At 38.5% G+C, this 20,235-nt stretch overlaps 1 protein-coding gene across 1 annotated transcript in view; it reads left to right on the plus strand.

The window, feature by feature from the left end:
* The window catches only part of KCNH8 (potassium voltage-gated channel subfamily H member 8), a 365,145-nt gene that overhangs the window by 98,308 nt on the left and 246,602 nt on the right, over positions 1 to 20,235 (plus strand). The gene's annotated exons all lie outside the window — the stretch shown is intronic.

Consider the following 20,235-nt stretch of genomic DNA (forward strand, 5'->3'; position numbering starts at 1 on the left):
TCCAGTTTTAAGTACCAGAAAATCACTCAAATATTAGTGATTTAAATACATAGGACTTTATTTTTCATACCTAATAAAGTGTGGATATAGGTTTTTGTTGTACTAAATTCTCCAATGAATAAAAAACAGCAAACAAAACAGGACTCATATGTATGGTACCTACAAATGACTCACTTTAGATATAAGAACACACACACTGAAAGTGAAGGGACGCAAGAGGTATTTCATACAAATGGAAATCAAAAGAACTGGAGTAGCTCTATCTGTATGAGACAAAATGACTTTGAAATAAAGACTGTATAAGAGACAAAGATAAGTGTTACATAACAAAAAAGGGGTCACCCCAACCAGAAGATATAGCATTTGTAAATATTTATGCACCCACCTAGGAGCACCGAAATAAATAAAGCAAACATTAACAGACCTAAAGGGAGAAAATACAGCAATGCAATAATAGTAGGGAACTTTAACACTCCACTTACATCAATGGCTAGATCATCCAGACAAAATCAATAAGGAAGCATCAACCTTAAAAGACATGTTAGACTAGATGGTTTTAACAGACACATACAGAACATTTCATCCAAAAGCAACAGAATGTACATTTGTCTCCAGCGTACATGGAACATTTTACAGGATAGCTCATGTTAGGCTAAAAAACAAACCTTAATAGAATTAACAGGACTGGAAACATATCAAGTATCTTTTTCAGCCACAATAATATGAAACTAGAAATTAGTAAGTAAACTGTGGAAGCCACAAATAATACAGAGATCACACAGCATGCTACTGAACAACCACGGGTCAATGAGGTAACCATAGAAGAAATTTTAAAAATTTCGTGAGGTAAATGAAAAGGGAAATGCACCATGGGATGCAGCAACACCAGTTCTAAGAGGGAAGTTCATAGGATAAATTCCTACCTGGAGAAACAAGGAAAGTCTCAAGTAAGCCAGCTTTACACCTAAAGGAACTAGAAAAAGAACAAAAGAAGCACAAAGTTAGAAGGGAGGAAATAACAGAGATTAAAGCAGAAATTAAGTGAAATATAAATTAAAAAGACAATGGAGGTATCAGTGAAACTAATAATTGGTTCTTTGAAAGGAATAACTGAATTGACTGGTATTTAGCTAGACTCCAAAGAAAAAGAAAGGGCTCAAATCAAATCTGAAATGAAAGATGAGATATTACAAATGATACCACAGAAATACAGAGGATCTAAAGAGATTAGTTTGAACATTTTATATGGACAATTTGGAAAATATAGAAGGATAAATTTCCAGAAGCATATATCCTACCAAGACTGAATTATGATGAAATAGAAAATTTGAACAGACCAATTAATGGGAAGTAGATTAAGTCACTAATCAAAAATCTTCCATCAGACCAAAGTCCAGGACCAGATGGCTTCCCTGGTGAATTCTATCAAACTTTCAAAGGAGAATTAATATCAGTCCTTTTCAAATTCTTCCAAAAAATAGAAGAGGAAGTAACTCCCCTAAACTCACTTTTTGAGACTCACATTACCCTGATGATCAAAAACAGACAAGGATATCACAAGTAAAATTACAGGTCAACATCCCTAACAAACATAGATGTAAAACTCCTCAACGAAGTATCAGCAAACTGAATTCAACAATACATTAAAAGGATTATACACCATGGTCAAGTGGGATTTATTCAGAGATGTCTGGGCATCAGTTAATGTGCTGACACTTCTTTAACACATGAATGAGAAAAATCATATCACCATCTCAATCAAGATGAAAAGCCATTTAACAAAATTCAATATTCATGTATGATAAAAACTCTCAAGAAAACTCGTATTGAGGGAATGGACCTCAACGTGATAAAGGCCATATATAACAGCCGTCAGCAAACTTCATACTCAACAGTGAGAAGCTGAAAGCTTTTCCTCTAAGATCAGGAACATCAAGGATTCCTCCTCTCGCCACTTTTTTTTGACAGTAGTTAGGCAAGAAACAAAAATAAAAGACATCCAGACTGGAAAGGAAGAAGTAAAACTGTCCCTATTTGCAGATGATGTATTAGTATTATATATAGGAAATCCTAAAGACTCCACTAGAACACTGATAGAACTAATAAATGAATTCAGTGAAGCTGTAGGGTATGAAATCAATACCTAAAAATCAGTTGTGTGTCTACACACAACAGTATAGAATCACTCATGCTCATGGATTGGAAGAATATTGTTAAAATGTCCATAAGACTCAAAGTAATTTACAGATTCAGTGCAATCCCTATCAAATTTCCAATGGCATTTTTCACAGAAATAGGGAAAATAATCCTGAAATTTGCATGGAACTACAAAAGACTCTGAAGAGTGTAAGCAATCTTGAGAAAGAACAACAAAGCTGAAGGCATCGCTCCCTAACTTCAAACTATATTACAAAACTAAAGTGATTAAAACTATGGTATTGGCACAAAAAAATAGACATATAGATCAGTGAACAGAACAGAGAGCCCAGAAATAAATGCACACAGACAGATTTACGACAAACGAGCTAAGAAAATACAAAGGGGAAGGGAGAGGATAGTTCCCAATAAATGGTGTTGAGAAAACTAAACAACCACATGCAAAAGAATGAAACTCAACCACGATCTTACACCATACACAAAAACAGACCCAAAATGGATTAAAGACTTGAACATAAGAACTGAAACCATAATATTTTCTTGGAAGAAAATATTGGTGGTAAGCTTCTTGACATGGGTCTTGGAGATGATTTTTTTGAATCTGACATCAAAAGCAAAAGCAACAAAAGCAAAAATAAACAAGTAGGACTATAGTAAACTAAAACTCCAGAACCGCAAAGGAAACCATTAGCTAAGTGAAAAGGCAACATACTGAATGGAAGAAAATATTTGTAAGTCTTTTATCTGATAAGGGGCTAATATCCAAAATATATGAAGAATTCATAAAACTCAAGAGCAAAACAAACGCAGAAGCAAACAAAAACAAAAAACAAGCAAATAATCTAATTAACCCCCAGGCAGAGATCTGAAGAGACATTTTTCCTAAGAAGATACAGATAGTCAATAGTTGCATGAAAAAATGTTCAACATCGTTAACCTTCTGGGAAATGCAAATCAAAACCACAATAAGATATTTACTTCACATCTGTCAGAATGGCTAATATCAAAAAGGCAAGATTTAAAGACTGTTGGCAAAGATGTGGAGAAAAGAGAACCCTTGTACACTGTCGGTGGGAATGTAAATTGGTGCAGGCAGTATGGACAGCTGTATGGAGGTTCCTTAAAAAATTCAAAGTAGAACTACCCTATGATCCAGCACTTCTTGGTACTTACCTGAGAAAAACGAAAATGTTAACTCAAAATGATATGTGCATGTTTATGTTCATGTCAACATTGTTTACAAAAGCCAAGACAGGAAAGTAACCTAAGTGTCCATTGATGGATGAATAAATAGAGGTTGTGGTATGTTTTTTAGCCATAACAAAGAATGAAGTCTTGCTATTTGCAGCAACATGGATGGACCTCAAGGGCATTACGCTAAATGAAATAGGTCAGACAGGGAAAGACAAATACCATATGGTCTCTCTTGTATGTAGAATCTAAAGGACCCCTCCCCCCCAAAGAAAACAATAACAAAAAAATGAAGTGTATAGATACAGAGACTAGATTAGTGGTTGCCAGAGGGAGGAGGGAGGATGGAGAGGCAAGGAGAAGTGGGTGAAGAAGGTAAACAATAACACAACAACAGCAATTAAAAAAAATATATTACTGCAAACAATTGGTGAGCCTAATGGTAACCACAAAGCAAAAACTAGAGTAAATACACAACAGAGAAAGAAAAGAACCTAAGCATACCACAAAATAAAGCAGAAGAGGGGACAGAAACAGAGGAACTACAAAAATAGCCAGAAAACATATAATAAAATGACAGTAAGTACATCCATACTTATATACTTTATCTATATTTACTTTAAATATAAATACTAGTGGTAGTTTTGCTATTCAGAGATGTCGTAAAAATTCCAGACTTTTTCCATCCTTTAGTTCTGTTACATCCAGAAAAGCTGTCTCAAACTCTCAAAATGACTGTGATAGCTCTAGATACCACAAGTAAACTCCAAGGCAGGAATGAGGAGCAAGAGAAGGTAGAGGACACAGTGGTTTGGATGGTAAAAGCATTTCTCTTTTCATTAACGTTTTTTAATGGAAATGAAAACATCTTACTGGGTATCTTCAAAACTGACTTATCTAAACGTCTCACTAGACGGAACGTATTAACCTGGCCACATGATGACAAGTGGGAAAAAAACAAAAACCAGTTTTACTCTTATATGATTATTCATGACTGTTTAATATGGGAATGGCAAAACGTTTTAAAAACTAGTTTAAACTTATTACCAGTAACAGAGAGGGTCGCATGATTGTGTAATATGTTTAATTCTTCTCTGTTTTCCTAATGCGTTCTAATATGGCTCAATTAGTTTGATGATAAGCACGCCTTTATGATAAAAGTAAGTTCATTTTAACCAAAGTAATCAGACTTTTGAAGAAAGACTCACTGATTTATCAAGCACTACATCTCACTTCTCATCTCATCTCACGTATCTGCACTTAACCAAAGCAGGGAAAGGGGTGAAGAAATTCTGCTGGTATCCTTATGGTCATTCTTTTAAGCAGAGTGTGTACAACGTCACAGTGAACATTTCCAGTTCTCCTGACTCAAAACATGATTATATTGAGTAATTTAAAAATCTATATGGCAAATACTTTTTAAAACATAAAATATACTTAGCACTGACTTGGAAACCTGTGATCAGTTTCCCCTGGTTTCATGATCTCCTTCTTGGTTCTCTTTCTACCTTACTGGCCACTCCTTCTCATTCTTGTTTGATGTTTTTTTCAACCTTTAAATGTTGATATCTCCTGTGTTTAGTATTCAGACCTCATCTTTGCTCTGTTTATACTCACTGCCTACATGATCTAATTCCTGCCAAGTCCATATTTATATCTTCAGCATTGATATCATCCTTAAACTGCAGACTCATTTATTCAACTGCCTACTTCCATCTCTGGGATGCTTAATAGGCTTCTTAAATTGAGCATATATATGACCAAACTTAAAATCTCTCAAATCTGCAGGGTTCCTTTTTTTCCCCAATCTCATAAAATGTACCTCTACCCTTCTAGTTTCTAACATAAAATTGCTGGCATCATTTATTGATTCCTTTTTCCCCTCTCCCATTGCAATTGAATCCATTGGTAAATACTTTCAGTCACTCCTTTTAAAGATGCCTCAGGTCTGTCCACTTCTCACCATCTCCATTGCTACTATCCTGGTCAGAATCACCTCTTTTTAGGGGCGCCTGGGTGACTCAGTTGATTGAGCCTCTGACTTTAGCTCAGGTCATGATCTCATGGTTTGTGGGTTCAAGCCCTGTGCCGGGCTCTGTGCTGACAGTTCTGAGCCTGGAGCTTGCTTCGGATTCTGTGTTTCCCTCTCTCCTTCTCTGTTCCTTCCCTGCTTGCTCTCTGTCTCTCTCTCTCTCTCTCTCAAAAATAAACATTAAACAAAAATTAAAAAAAAAAATCACCTCTTTTTAGATGGACTCTTGGGATAGCCTCTGACTGGTCTTCTCAGTCTGGCCCATGTTTTCCTACAATTTATTCTAAACAAAATAGCCAGAGTGGGCCTTTCTTTATAAAAATCAGAGTAATTACCTCTGTGTGTGTGTGTATACACATGACTTACACCCAGGCCATCTCATTACACTCAACAAAATCTAGAGCCCTTATCAAGTCTTGGTATCCTTGAATAATCTGGAAAGCTCTCCCGCACTGCCTCTGTGACCTCATCTCTACCAAGGTTCCCTTTGATCACTATGTTCCATCCCCATGGGCTGTATTTGCTATTCTGCAAACATAGCAAGCATGCTCCCATCTCCGTGCCTTTGAATGTGTTCTTTCTTCTGCCTGGAGATACTTCCTTTATGTATCTACATGGATCATTCCTCATTTCCCAAAGGTCTCTTTTCAAATGTTACTTTATCAGAGAAGATTTTCCCGATAATGCTAATTATACTAATGAAAAAAGTTCTCATTCATCATTACTGATTCTCCCACCTTGCTATATTTTGCTGCCATAGCATTTGTCACCATCTAACTCAAATTTCTTCCTACCCTCCCTGCCAGTCTTCCTTCCTTCCTTCCTTCCTTCCTTCCTTCCTTCCTTCCTTCATTCCTTCCTTCCATCCACCTTTGATTCATAAAATTAAAATTGTATGTAGTGTTTTAAATCCTTCACTACAGTCATTAAGCTCTAGTCTATGTTGACACATATTTCTATGCATATAATTCATTGAACCACCATGTGTCTGAGCTGGAAAGGATCTTGAACATACACTCCTTCACTTTCTAAATAAGATAAGTAAGGCCCAGAAAGGGGAGATGACTTGGGCACGATCATACAGCTTATTATTGAGAGAGCTAGAATCCAATTCTAAGATATCTGGTAATTAGACCAGTGTTCATCTAAAGTGTAAACTGTCCACTAGATATGGTATACTTCATATTGATACCTCTTCATGACTTATGTCTAAAACGTGCTTCACCTGAAATCTAAACATCAACAGATATTAGTTTTCTTATGAAAAGACAGTTTTCTCTGTTGCAAGTTAAATAGTCACCTTAGTGTCAGAACAGCAAAACTCAGATGTACTGATACCATTCACCAAGGGAAAAAATATGAGTGTGTGTGTGTGTGTGTGTGTGTGTGTGTGTACACATGCCTTAGATAATATTCCCATAGAAAAAAATACACACTTATGTGTTTGAGGTTAGGAAACACAAGACAGACCATTTCCTTATGGAGTTTACACCTTAGTGTATGTTTGTAGTTTTGTGCATATTGCGCTTGGGTGTGAGGACTAAGAAATCATAAATAAATTAATGTGTTGAAATATTAACAATGGTAACACTCGGTCTTACAGGAAAAAAAGGTTACAATAATAGAAAATAATAGGGGGTGACTTATTTACATAAAATGGTCAGAGAAGAACCTTCTGAAAAGTGGACATTTAATCTGAGACCCAAGATGATTCACAAGGAGAGGAAATGCATGAGCAAAAGCCTGAAGTCTGGAAAGAGCTGAGAAGAAATTTCTTCCTTCCTTCCTTCCTTCCTTCCTTCCTTCCTTCCTTCCTTCCTTCCTTCCTTCCTTCCTTCCTTCCTTTTTCTTTCTTTAAAAAATTATTAAATTTATTTTTTAAAAAACTAAATAAATAAGTGTTTGAGAGAGAGAGACAGAGTGTGAGTGGAGGAGGGGCAGAGAGAAAGAGGGAGACACAGAATCCAAAGCAGGTTCAGCGCCCAGTTGAACCTGTCAGCACAGAGCCCATCATGGGGCTCGAACTCACTAACTGAGATCATGACCTGAGCCAAAGTTGGCTGCACAAGTGACTGAGCCCCCAAGGCTCCCCTGGGAAGAACATTCTTAAATGTCAGACGCCAAGAAAAGAGTAGGTGAAATCTTAGATAGCGTATTATAGACCATGGTAGAGGGCATTTGAGTTTCATTTCCATTGCAGTGGAAATCCTTTAAAGAATTTAAAGTGAGAGTGGTAGATTCTGATTTTTCTTTACAAAGAGTATTCTAGGCAGTAAGACCAAGAGCAGGTGTTAAATCTATATGTAGGGTAGGTTAGTGCCTTTTACAGTCACAACATCGACATCACTCGTTCATCAAACAATGGAGACCCCATCACTAGGGGATTGTGCCAGCACAAAATAGAATATTGTAAACGAGGATTAAAGGATTATAGGCTGGGCATTAGGTTATATATTGGCCTTCATAATCCTCCCCCAAACTTTGAGCTTCTAGTTCTGTGTACTGAGCTAATTATTGAAAGTCTCTCTAGGAATGATAGAAAACCATAATATCAATGGGGTCATTGTATAGAATCAAGTCCTCCCTCCCACACCTTAGAAATTCAGTATGTTCTCATCTACAAAAGGGATACCACCTTCCCAAATTGGGGCTTGGGTATATAATCAGAACCTCCTTCCATTAGGACATTTTTTGTGTAACATGCATGTATTACCTAGTGATTTGGTTTAAAATGAAGACGCTAGGCTCCCATAGCTTGGAGACTAATTTAACAGACCTGAGGTGAGGCCTGGGAAACTGCAGCCTTAATAAGCAAACAAGAAAACCCAATGGAGTCAGACCAGGACTATACTTTGAGAAGCACTTGACTTGGTGACAAGGAACCCCTATTGAGATCCGAGCTCTACTCCTGTCTGCCTGTCATCTGCTGAGATTAGGAATACTGTAGCCCTAAGGGTATTTTAACTTGCTGTGGAACATTCTTAGATTATTCGGCCTTTCTGAGCCCAAGTCCCTACATCTATAGTGACACAGTAAGATGCTGTTGTGAGGGCCAGAAATTTAAAATGCAAAATGCTGACCTGAGCACCTGGCACATCACAGCTGCTTAATAAACAGTAGCTATTATCTACTTTATCTCTGCCCGTCTAGGCTATTTGGCTGCCTCCTTTCTAGTCTGTTTTCTAATGCCGAGGCAGCTTTCACCTTGGGTTGAACAACACCTTTGGTGTTGGTTTGTCAATTTTTGCCATCATCCCCTGGCCCCCACCTCCCTTACAAATTATCAGAGTCTGGTCTCCAGCAGTATCATGTTAATTAAAGTTTTGTACTCTCTCTGCCTTATTATAAAGACACTAGAATAAAAACACTAATATTAAAGCCATGGAATATCTGTAACTATCAAATTAGTTTACTCTTGTGTTTCCTGCTATTTAACTTACAATTATCTCTTGCAAAACCACGCATCGTTTCTGGTTAATCTAACATGAGTACTGTGAAGCAGAGAAGATTATGCAGTGGACAGATGAGGTTCTGGAAAATGCTAACAAATTATGAAAAACATTTGAATTGCATTAGCTTCCACAGAATGTAAGCAAAGATTAAATGGGGAGAGAAGAGTCAGTCAGTCCATTCAGCAGCACTGGGCACAGTAATTTATATAGGTTGTCTTCAAATCAAAATTTAAAAATGAAGTTTAAGTGGAAAAATATAATACATTTTGGCTGAATGAATCACTTCTGAAAAGCCTTTATATACGTTTGAAGTAAAGATCCCGTTCCAGTCTGTCTGAAATTAAAAGGAAATATTCTTTGAATTAAACATAATTGCATGAAACTCTAGGTTGTGCTGAAGGATAACCAGGGGACAAGTTACATTAAATATTTTGGGAATCTGGGTATTCGGAGAACGTAGCTGGTTTCATTTGCTAGGTTCTTTGCAGTCTGCTTTTCAACAGATAAGATACCAAAATAAATAAGTCTGTCAGAGCAAAAATATTGTTGTGTGGTCTTCCTTTGTCTTTAAATAACCTGCTAAGAAAACTCTAATAAAGGTATAAAATTTAAACCACAGTTAGCTACACATTTGGTAACTTACATTTATTTAAAGGAATAAAATTATACTAAATGAGAGTCGGGCCAGAAAATCCAGGCCCCACGATTGCCAAGGCATAAAGCCTTCCCTGTCCTTTTCCATCTAACTCTGCCTTACCTTTCCTCTGGGGGAGGTGGCATTGTTACATTATCCAGTCGTGTATATGGGAAAGGGGGAAAGCCTAGAGGGAACACTAAACTTTCTCTTCCCCTGCCCTTTGCAAAAGCGGAAAAAAAACTTGTCTTACCCTGGAGTCTCACCCATGGTTCATATTTGATTTAGGGGAGGGAGTTAGGGTGGGACAGAAATTATAAATATGCAAATGAAGGGATAATAGATATGAAAACAAAGAGATATTTACATCCTACTTGTTTCTTTTCACTAGGCCCACTAAAGTGGTGGCCAAAATGTAGCATCCTGGATTAGAAAATGACAAAGTAGCTTCTTAATGACCCTAAAGAATCCCTAATGATTCCAAAATGCTTAATTCATGTTGTTCATACTGTAGTTTCCTTCACTAAGAAGTGCCTCATAATTTCTTCTTTCTATATTTTGGAGAAAGGGCTTTGTTTAATATTATTGGACCTACTGTTTCTACTTAATTGATTTTATAATAGAAAATAAAGTTTTCTACTTATGCTTACCAAAGATTTTATTAAAAGTAGCATGTCAGGGTGAAAAATAGGATGCGCTCTTAGGTCATGAGGTTTTTGGGGTGATGGGGGATTTGGAGCCAATGGGCAAGAAAGAATTCTTGACGGTGTCTTTGTTGCAAAAAGGTGATTTAAAAAATTTTAACCTTTTTATTTATTATTGAGAGACAGACAGCATGAGCATGGGAGGGGCAGAGAGAGGGGGAGCCACAGAATCTGAAACAGGGCCCTGAGCTGTCAACATAGAGCCCCACGCGGGACTCGAACTCACAAACCATGAGATCATGACCTGAGCCGAAGTCGGATGCTTAAAGGACTGAGCCACCCAGGCGCCACTCAAAAAGGTGATTTTAATAAAGCCCTGGGACAGGACTCATGGATAAGAAGACCTGCCTGGTGACCTTGAGTAGAGACTGTATACTTGGGAGTCAGGGGAGATAAAGTCTAGGGAAAGTTTCCGAAGTGATTTTCATATGCTAAAGAAGACTCACAGGATACTGGAGACTTAGCTGTTGTCCAGCTAAGGTTGTTTTCTCTCTAGCAAAGCATTAACATTAAGACCGTAGGGAGTTCCTGGAGAAACATTTAATTCTGCCTGTCTCAAGTATTTGTCAATGGGCTCCAGGTTAGAAGGAAATTTAATTTTATCTTCCATTTCCCTCCGCCTTTGTTTCCCATATCATTAGGTTTTATCTTTAAAACCAGATATTTATCTTTATCTTTATTTTATCTTTAAAATAAAGATGCTAGTTATAAATTATCTCTGCTAGATAATAAAAAAAAAACATTGTCTTCACTTGGTGTGCTTTAGTAAAATTTATAAGTTACAAGTGTATTTCGCTCATTTGTTTAATAATTGTTGAGCATCTAATAAAATCCCAGAGACTGTCCTAGAGTTCATGACTACATTAATAAACAAATAAACCAAACCCTTATCCTTTGATGTGTACATCCCAATGGCAGAGTATAGATATTAGCACTATTTTTTTTTTGAAGTAAACAGATGATGTGAAAAGACCATTTTGTCTAAAAGGTTAACTATGTAAGACAAGAGCCACAGAAAAGTAGGGCACATTTTAATATTATTTCAAAAGTCTTTGTAGGAAATAAATTGTGAATAAAATACTAAACACATTTTATTATTATCTTTGAATTTTCTGAAGTTTTTCCCTCATTCATTTTACTTCTGTTAGGTACTGCTGTCCTGTCATAAGTCAAATCATTCTTTTTCAAGATTAAACTCATTTCTTGAACTCTTTTTTAAAATTTAACTTAATTTTTTATTTTAGAAAGAGAGAAGTGCAAGTAGGAGGAGAGAGAGAGGGAAAGAGAATCCCGAGCAGGCTCCACGCTCAGCACAGAGCCCTTGGGAACATAACCAGAGATGAAGTCAAGAGTCGGACTCTCAAGGCGCCTCAGTGGCTCAGTTGGTTAAATGCCCGACTTTGGCTCAGGTCACGATCTCACAGTTTGTGGGTTCGAGTTCCAAGTTGGATTCTGCGCTGACAACTCAGAGCCTGGAATCTTTGGATTCTCTCTCTCTCTCTCTCTCTCTCTCAAAAGTAAATAAAAACATTAAAAATTAAAAAAAAAAAAAGTCAGACTCTCAGCCACCTGTGCCACACAGGTAACTCTTGTTTCCTAAACTCTTAAGAGACAGTATGCCTGAGAAGAATTAGTACAGCTCAGCAGTGAAGCTCACACCACTGAAAAAGTGGAATTTGCAAAGCTTAGTGATTTTGCTATTACCAAATAATGATAAAGAGTGTACTTGGGCACCTGGGTGGCTCAGCTGGTTAAGTGTCTGACTTTTGATTTTGGCTCAGGTCATAATCTCACCATTCGTGGGTTGGAGCCCGCATCTGGCTCTGCTGACATTGCGGAGCCTGCTTGGGATTCTCTCTCCTTCCCTCTCTTCACCTCCCCTGCTTGCTCTCTCAAAATAAATAAATAAGCATTAAAAAAAAAAAAAAAGAGTGTACTAAATTTGCTTAACATGCATTTGTCTTAATGAGCTTTTATCTTTATTGGAAAAATTAAAAATTTGCTTATCTGGATTTTTTGACTTCATCAAGATTGTTCCTTTTTTTAACCAAGTTATTTTTATTCAGCCATTTAGGTGAATGGTGAAATAAACTTTAAGGTGATATTTTTGAATAGGTGTTACATGCATATGATACAAAATTCAAAACTTAAAAAGGTATATTTGCTCTGTTTTTCTTCTGAGCCACCTAGATGCCCTCTCTCAGTCATTTTTTGTCACTAGGATCTTGTGGATCTTCCCAGTGATGTTCTAAAGGAGGTTCCCAACCTTTAATATGCATATGAATCTTGTTAAAATACACATTCTAATTTGGGAGGGGTAGGGACAGGCTTAAGAGTCCACATTTCTTTTTTAAAAATATTTTTAATGTTTTATTTATTTCTGAGAGAGAGAAAGAGACAGTGTGAACAAGGGAGGGTCAGAGAGAGAGGGAGACACAGAATCTGAAACAGACTCCAGGCTCTGAGCTAGCTGTCAGCACAGAGCCCGACGCGGGGCTCGAACCCATGTACCGTGAAATCATGACCTGAGCCGAAGTGGGACCCTTAATTGACTGAGCCACCCAGGCGCCCCAAGAGTCCACATTTCTCAGTTCCCAGCTGAGTCTGATGTGCTGGCCTCGGACCCCCCTCTTCGTGGCAAAATGGAGAAGCACATTTGTTTATATTTGTCTCTGTGTTTGTTTATTGGACTGAAAAGAGCAAGATAATCTCAAACACTGATACAGCTTACTGCTTTCTACTGCACCTTCAGCCCTGGAATTCCAGCTTTGAGCTTTGCTTTGTGACAGTTTTCTTCTAATTTTTGTCTGTCTGGAGTGATAATGTATACAGTTTTTTAAAACTCAAACCATAAATGAATGACAAAAGCTGCCCATATGACCATTTGAAGCCTGGCACTAGGTGAGGCATAAATTGTAAGGGCCATGAGAATCCCTCTTTGCAAATTTTTTATCTGCTTTGTTTTTATAAGGTTAGAAAAGGATTCAAATCCAAGCAGCCTCCTAAATTGGGTACAAGGCACACTGAGGTTTTTAGCTTGCGGCCAGTATCATCTATCTAATAAAGATGCCATCATACTTGGAAAGGATACAATTAAGTTCCCTGAAATCAATATAAAGTACAAAGATGGCCTAAATATTTTAAAGTCAGAGACATTCATATTCTATCTACCTGAATAAAGTATTCTCTAGAGAGGACAGGATCAATATCACGAGGGGTTACAGACATTGTCTTTCTTGGACCTATAGGTGAGTGTTATCCAGAAAGCATGGGGCAGCTCCTAAAAGAAGATTAAAAATTCACAGTTGTCCCTTCTTTTCTGCAAGAATGTGAGTGCTAGAGGATTCAAATTTGCCCAACTACTTTGTCTGCAGAGTATGTTTATATGAGTACTTGCTCACATGATACAAGATTTGGTTTAAAAAATTTTTTTAGGGTGCCAGTGTGGCTTAGTCGGTTAAGCGTCCGACTTCGGCTCAGGTTATGATCTCACAGTTTGTGGGTTCGAGCCCCACATCGGTGTCTATTCTGTCAGCTACCTCAGAGCCTGGAGTCTGCTTCAGATTCTGTGTCTCCCTCTCTCTCTGGTCCTCCCCTGCTCACACTCTCTCTTGCTCGCTCTCTCTCTCAGAAATAAATAAAACATTAAAAAAATTTTTTTAAATTTTCTGAGAGAGGGAGAGACAGAGTGAGCAGGGTAGGGTCAGAGACAGAGGGAGGTACAGAATCTGTAACAGGCTCCAGGCTCTGAGCTAGCTGTCCACACAGAGCCTGATGTGGGGCTGGAACCCACGAACCGTGAGATCATGACCTTAGCCGAAGTCAAGACGCTTAACCGACTGAGCCACACCCAGGCGCCCCAAGATTTAGTTTTAAAAGAGAGCCAATACCAGAGGCATGTTTCAGAAATAAAGATTTGGACCACCGAAGTCTCAATTTCTATGTTATTGACAGAAAGACCCAATGAAGGTTAAAAATTGCGGGTTCCTCCTTGATGCCAAGTTAGTGTGTATAACTTGCTCCTTTGGTTTGAAGGATTCCAGGGGACAGATTGATTTGGATCTGCCTAATCCTCTTGATCTCGAGATAGTCTACCCCTGAGTTGTGATCCTTACGCCCAGGTTACCTTGAGGTGTGCCATCTGGTATGCACAGTCATAGAAAACAAAGAGCACACCTTCCTGAAGTTCCGGCTGAGTTAAAAATTTGTCAGGCCCCTATTAAAACAAACTAAAAACACTCAAACATGAATATACAACACAGTAGAATACAAAATTCTTATAGGTTTTTATGAAACATAAGATGTTAAAACAATATTGAGCTTCGATCTGTGCCTCCAGGCCCATTAACATACAAATTTATGGTTTCAGCCAGCGGAGGGATATTTTAATGGAAGAATTTTAGAAATCCTCTGATCTACACTGAAAGGGCATGAGGAGATCAGAACCCTGATCTTTTGAGTTGCAGTACATTTCTTTGCCTCCTTCAAGCCTCTGGAGTAGGCGTGTGCAAAATATTTTGGAACCAAGAAAGTTGCCGTCGTGCTTTTGAAATCTTGACTTTCTGGAAGTAACGAGGTGACACAGAGGTTGCTGAGTGACTCAGGCTCATTTAAGAGAGATCATCAGTGAACTTTTTTTCAAAGCTGAACTTGATATTATTCATTTGTTTATTTGTTTGTTTCAGTTGATACATGTTATTGAACTTTTAATAAATGATCCCACTAGAGAAAAAGCTGCTGATTTGGGCTGTTCACAGGGCAGAAAAGGGATAACTTTTCTAGAATAACCCATTTTCTAGAATTAACTTTAACCTATTTTCTAGAATTGTTTTTATAAAATTAACCCATTCCTGGGGCGCCTGGGTGGCTCCGTCGGTTAAGCATTCAACTTCGGCTCGGGTCATGATCTCGCGGTTGGTAGGTTGGAGCCCCAAGTCTGGCTCTGTGCTGACAGCCAGAGCCTGTTTCAGATTCTGTGTCTCCCTCTCTCTCTGACCCTCCCCTGCTCTCTCCCTCTCTCTCTCTCAGAAATAAATAAAACATTAAAAAAAAATAAAATTAACTCATTCCTGTTGGAAGTAGAGAACAAGTCACTTCTTTCCAGAAGGAATACAGGATATATTGAATGTAATGTATCATTAAGTACCAGTTTTAATTCTTATCTTCACACCTTGGGCAGGAAACTTAAGTTCTCTAGTCTTCAGTGTTCTCATAGAAGTGGGGCCAGTACAAGGATGAAAGGAATTGGTAGTGGATTGACATTTGCCCTCTCTATTTTTCTTCCATACCTTTCCAAATCTTCTTCCATTCCCTACGTGCCTAGAAGTTGACAATGAATAGTATATCTCCATTTGAATAGGAAAGTGATCCCGTGTATTAGGAAGTCAGACCAAAAGACCTGGGTCTCTCCCAACACTGAGATTCTCTCTGATGATCTACGAAAGCATTTTGCTAAGGAAGCATTTAAAAAATAATCAACTGTCTAATGTGTAAACACATTTAGATCCTACTGTTTACTGGCGCTTCAAAACGGAATGTGCACAAAAGGATGACCTAGAAACAAGCGGGGAGAAGCTGTGTGGCATTTAGATGCATATCACATATGCATAATTGATTCCTTAAAAGGTTAAATACTCTTAGCATATGTATGGAAAGTGATATACCCATGATGGGCTAGTAATTATTATGGCAATAGCTTTGTTTTACATAATTCTAAAGTAAATGTCCTGTTTCTTTGGAGTATCCAGGACTGGGATTCAGAAAAGCATATGTTTCCAAGTAGATAGCTGGGTAAGAGGGGCTACTTGTTCCCAAACAGAAGGACTATTCATGTAGCCAGTACACTAAGCTTTATGAGGCGCCGACTGCCACGAAATTCTCTTTGGAATTGAAATGCAATTACATATCGAGGACAAGTGCTAAATATAAACAGAAAAGGCCAAATACACGACTTTTTTTTTTTTGCTTTGTTTTTGCAGTATATTTGCAGGAAAAATTCAATACCCCAAACACACTATAATCCTTAATTGAAACACACAGTCAGGCAATTTGGTGAAGCCTTTAGCGGCTTTTTTCAAAAGCTTATTGTAGCTCTGGAAACTGGTCTTTTCTTATGTAAACAATTGTAAGGATGCTAAGGATATTAATAAAAGCATCAAGTCAATAAGAAATATGCAGATTGAAATACTATAATATATGCCATAAAGTCAGGGGAAAAAATAGGCAATATGTTGTCTAAGGATGCTTATGTTAAGTGGTAGAAACTGTATGAATGGGAATGTGTATTACACAAATTCAAGTTTGGGGTTTCTTTTTTGGGGAAGCAGGGAAATACAGTCTGTCTGGTACACACAGGGGATTTTGCTGGATGTGTGATCTATGGGTGTTTATTGCTGGTGTTAAATATTGTCCTATAACTTTAGGTGAGTTACATTTCTTAATTTGTAAGAATGGAAAAGGCAAAATAACACAGTGAAGAAAAACACAAATTAGGCTGGTTAAAAAAACAACAACAACAATGGAAGATGGTAATAATGATGAAAAGTAAAGTTATTAATCTCAAGTTGATTGAAATATCTTCATATTGTACTTTTAAAAGATTTAAATACATGCCATGTGCAAGACACAACTACAATAGATCCCTAGAAGGGCTGAAAGGAGAAAGATGTGAAAGGGCATGTTTACCAGATAAATACTGGTGAAGTTTTGGGGCGCCTGGGTGGCTTAGTCGGTTAAGCGTCCGACTTTCGCTTAGGTCATGATCTCGCGGTTCGTGGGTTCGAGCCCCGCGTCGGGCTCTGTGCTGACTGCCAGCTCAGAGCCTGGAGCCTGTTTCAGAGTCTGTGACTCCCTCTCTCTCTGACCCTCCCCTGCTCGCGCTGTCTCTCTCTCTCTCTCTCCTAGAAATAAATAAAAAAATATATTTTAAAAAAATACTGGTGAAGTTTTGGGGTGATGGTGTGGTGGTCTGGAGCCAAAAGCCAGGAAAGAATTCTTGAAGACATCTTTGGTGCAAAAAGGTGATTTTAGTAAAGCACAGGGACAGGACCCGTGGACAGAAGAGCCTCCCTGGCATTGTGGCAGGTCACTCATTATATTCTGTCAGGTTGGGAGGGGGGCAGGGATAGAGTAAGTCTCTAAGGTATTTTGGAAGCAAAGCTTCCCCTTGAGGGGCTCGCTGTTGCTAGAGACTTGCCATTTATTACTGTTTAATAAAACCTCAGTCATGAGACCTTTCAGATGTATTTCAGTGGGCGGGCAGTAAGCTTGGAGTGGGATTGCCAGCCTATATCTTGGGGCAGATGAGATAAAGGAAGTTTCCAGAGGAATTTTTATATGTTAAAGTAGATTTACAGATTCCTGGGGCAGGGGCGTGCTCAGGATAATGTTAAGTCAAGATTCCCTTTTGCCTCCAGCAAAGTGACATCAACGAGGCAGCTGAGCTCCTAGAGCAAGGTCACTCTGCTGGTTTCAAGGAGTCGTCAGTGGGATGTCAGCTGTAGGGGAATTTAATTTTTCATTTGCCTTAGTTTCCCGTATCACCATGGCAAGCACTTAACCCCCTTTCCCTTGTTCTTGGGTAGCCAGGAGTGTCAGAGGAATATCACACAGATCCCATCTCATCTGGGGTGAGGGGGTGGGGGTGCCAGACTATGTTTTGCCCTCAGTTGCCCTATGCTCTCTCATCAAATACTAACAGAAGAAAGCTGTTGTAGCCCTTTAAATAATGGGAAAACTGGACTTTAGGATAAAATGTAGTGTTTTTATTCTCTCTGTTTCCAATTACTTTCTCCATTCTGAGACCATTCCATCCAGGCATCTGCTTCTGAGCTTGTAAGACTTTTCATAAATCATTTCTGCCTATCTCTGTCTTACTCCAAGCTAACCATTTTCAAAGCTTAGAATCTTTAATCTCTCAACTCTGGTCGTACTTATTATCTGCGTACCATAGATTTGGTACTAATCATAGGCTCTGTTTTAGTGTTATTGGTATTCACACATTTCTTTAATTAAATTGGTATAATCTAGAACTATAGACTATAGCGTCTTCATCTTTTAACATCTTGTGTCACTTCCTCCTGGGGCCTGCCGTGCAGTAGAATCCAGTCACCTGGTGTACAGTAGAAAGTCAATAAACATGTCAGCAGGCAATTGAAAAATGGCTTCTGAAAGTGCATTAAAAGCTCTTTCAGGATGTTTGAGTACTTTGCCAACGCTGTGTATTTACATTTTTTTAATTTAACATAATTTTTTAGGTTTATTTTGAAAGAGAGAGAAAGCATGAGTCAGGGAGGGACAGAGAGAGAGGACAGAGCGAGAATCCCAAGCAGGCTCCACCCTGTCAGCCCAGAGCCTGACGTGAGGCTTGACATGGGGCTCGAACCCATGAACCATGAAAGCATGACCTGAACCAAAGTCAGATACTTAACCGACTGAGCCACCCAGGTGCCCTTATATTTACATTTCCTAAGCAATCTCTCAGCCAAAGCTCTCTAATGGAGAGAGGAAGAGACACTGTGTAGAGAGTGACCGGTAGCTCTGCAGAGTTGGTGAGGTGAAGACCATAGCCCAGCAAGAGGGTGGCTGCCTCTGCACCTAGCCAGGAGCTCTTGCAGGTTTGTTACTGATCTTTAAGGGTGGAGACTGCATCCAATAAACTCTTTATCCTTACACCTGGGACAAACTACAACATATAGTACGCAGTCAATAAATGCTTCTGCAAAGTATGAGAAAATTGAATGAGTCTTGGATAGTTTAATTCACTCCCATGGCTTCAAAATAAGGTGCCATTGAAGGCGTCCCAGCACAGGACTGTAGCTCTGGCTTTTCTCAGCAGCGGGGAGGGTAAATGGGAGAGTAGAAGCGCCAGCCCAGGTAGGATGCAGATGTTAGCACTAGAATTTGTACTCTGGGGTTCACGACTGATTGGAGAAAAGCTGGATAGAGTGGATTTGGTTCTGCCAGCTAATAGTGGACCATGGAAACATGAAACCGATGGTTAAAAGATGATGAGGAAGCCCATGGAATAGATCTTTGGTGCTTGCCTGCCGGCCATTCAGAAGTAGCTGGAGTTCCAGCCCTTGCATGGCATAAAGATAGGCTGTCTGTTGCAAACCTTGTTTAAACATAGTGTTTTTTGAATAGGCAATATAAAGCATACGGTATAAAAAGGGTACACAGTAGATCTGTGGTAAAAATAAGTGTGTCTACCATCTTTGCCCAAAGTTCGTCTCTCTAAGGCATCTATGGTTACCAGTTTCTTCCATTTATTTTTAGGTACACACAGCATTTCACGTTTAAATATACATATCCATGTTTAAACATACATATACATAAACATACATATACATCTACAGAAAATAGTTCATCTAATAACATATTATATTGAATCTAGATTTTTTTCATTTAAGAAATTATGCTGCACTTCTTTCCATTTTGACTTGTATTATTTAAAAAAACCCAGCCTCTAATATTGTCTGGTATACTGTCCGACATTTGTTTCATGAGAAAATGAATGAATGATTTAATAATAGTCTCTAATTCATTCTGAACCTAAAGTCACCCACCATCAGATTTTATAAATGTATTATCTTACAGCCCATCTTTAATTTGCATCTTTTTGCTGATACATATCATCATATCCAAACCTCAAAATTAGTCTCAAAACAATTCATCCAGCAGGAACCTTCCCTGAACATTGCCTCTCACCCTGTCCTCCAGGAGTTATCTCCAAACACTTAGCACTGTTATTTTTGATGGTCATCTGTGTCTTATTTGTTAATACAATAACCATAACAATGTGAGTAGCACTCAACAGATTTTATTGAATACTTAATTGTGCCAAACACTTCACCAAGCACTTTAGGTGCATTTCTCATTAATCCCTACAATACCCCTTTCTCTCCCCTTAGTGGGAAAATTCCAAGTTGTGGGCCTCGGTCACTTGCAGGGTCTGTATGATTGAGTTTCAGCAGCCATGGCAGTGAAATCCTTTTCTCCTACTCTTTATTACCTTACCTCCCTTCCCTTTCTCAATTCTCCAATTGCTTACTTCCTGAAATCACC

Source organism: Hyaena hyaena, unplaced genomic scaffold, assembly GCF_003009895.1.
Source record: "Hyaena hyaena isolate Hyena2069 unplaced genomic scaffold, ASM300989v1 scaffold_839, whole genome shotgun sequence".
Taxonomy (NCBI): domain Eukaryota; kingdom Metazoa; phylum Chordata; class Mammalia; order Carnivora; family Hyaenidae; genus Hyaena; species Hyaena hyaena.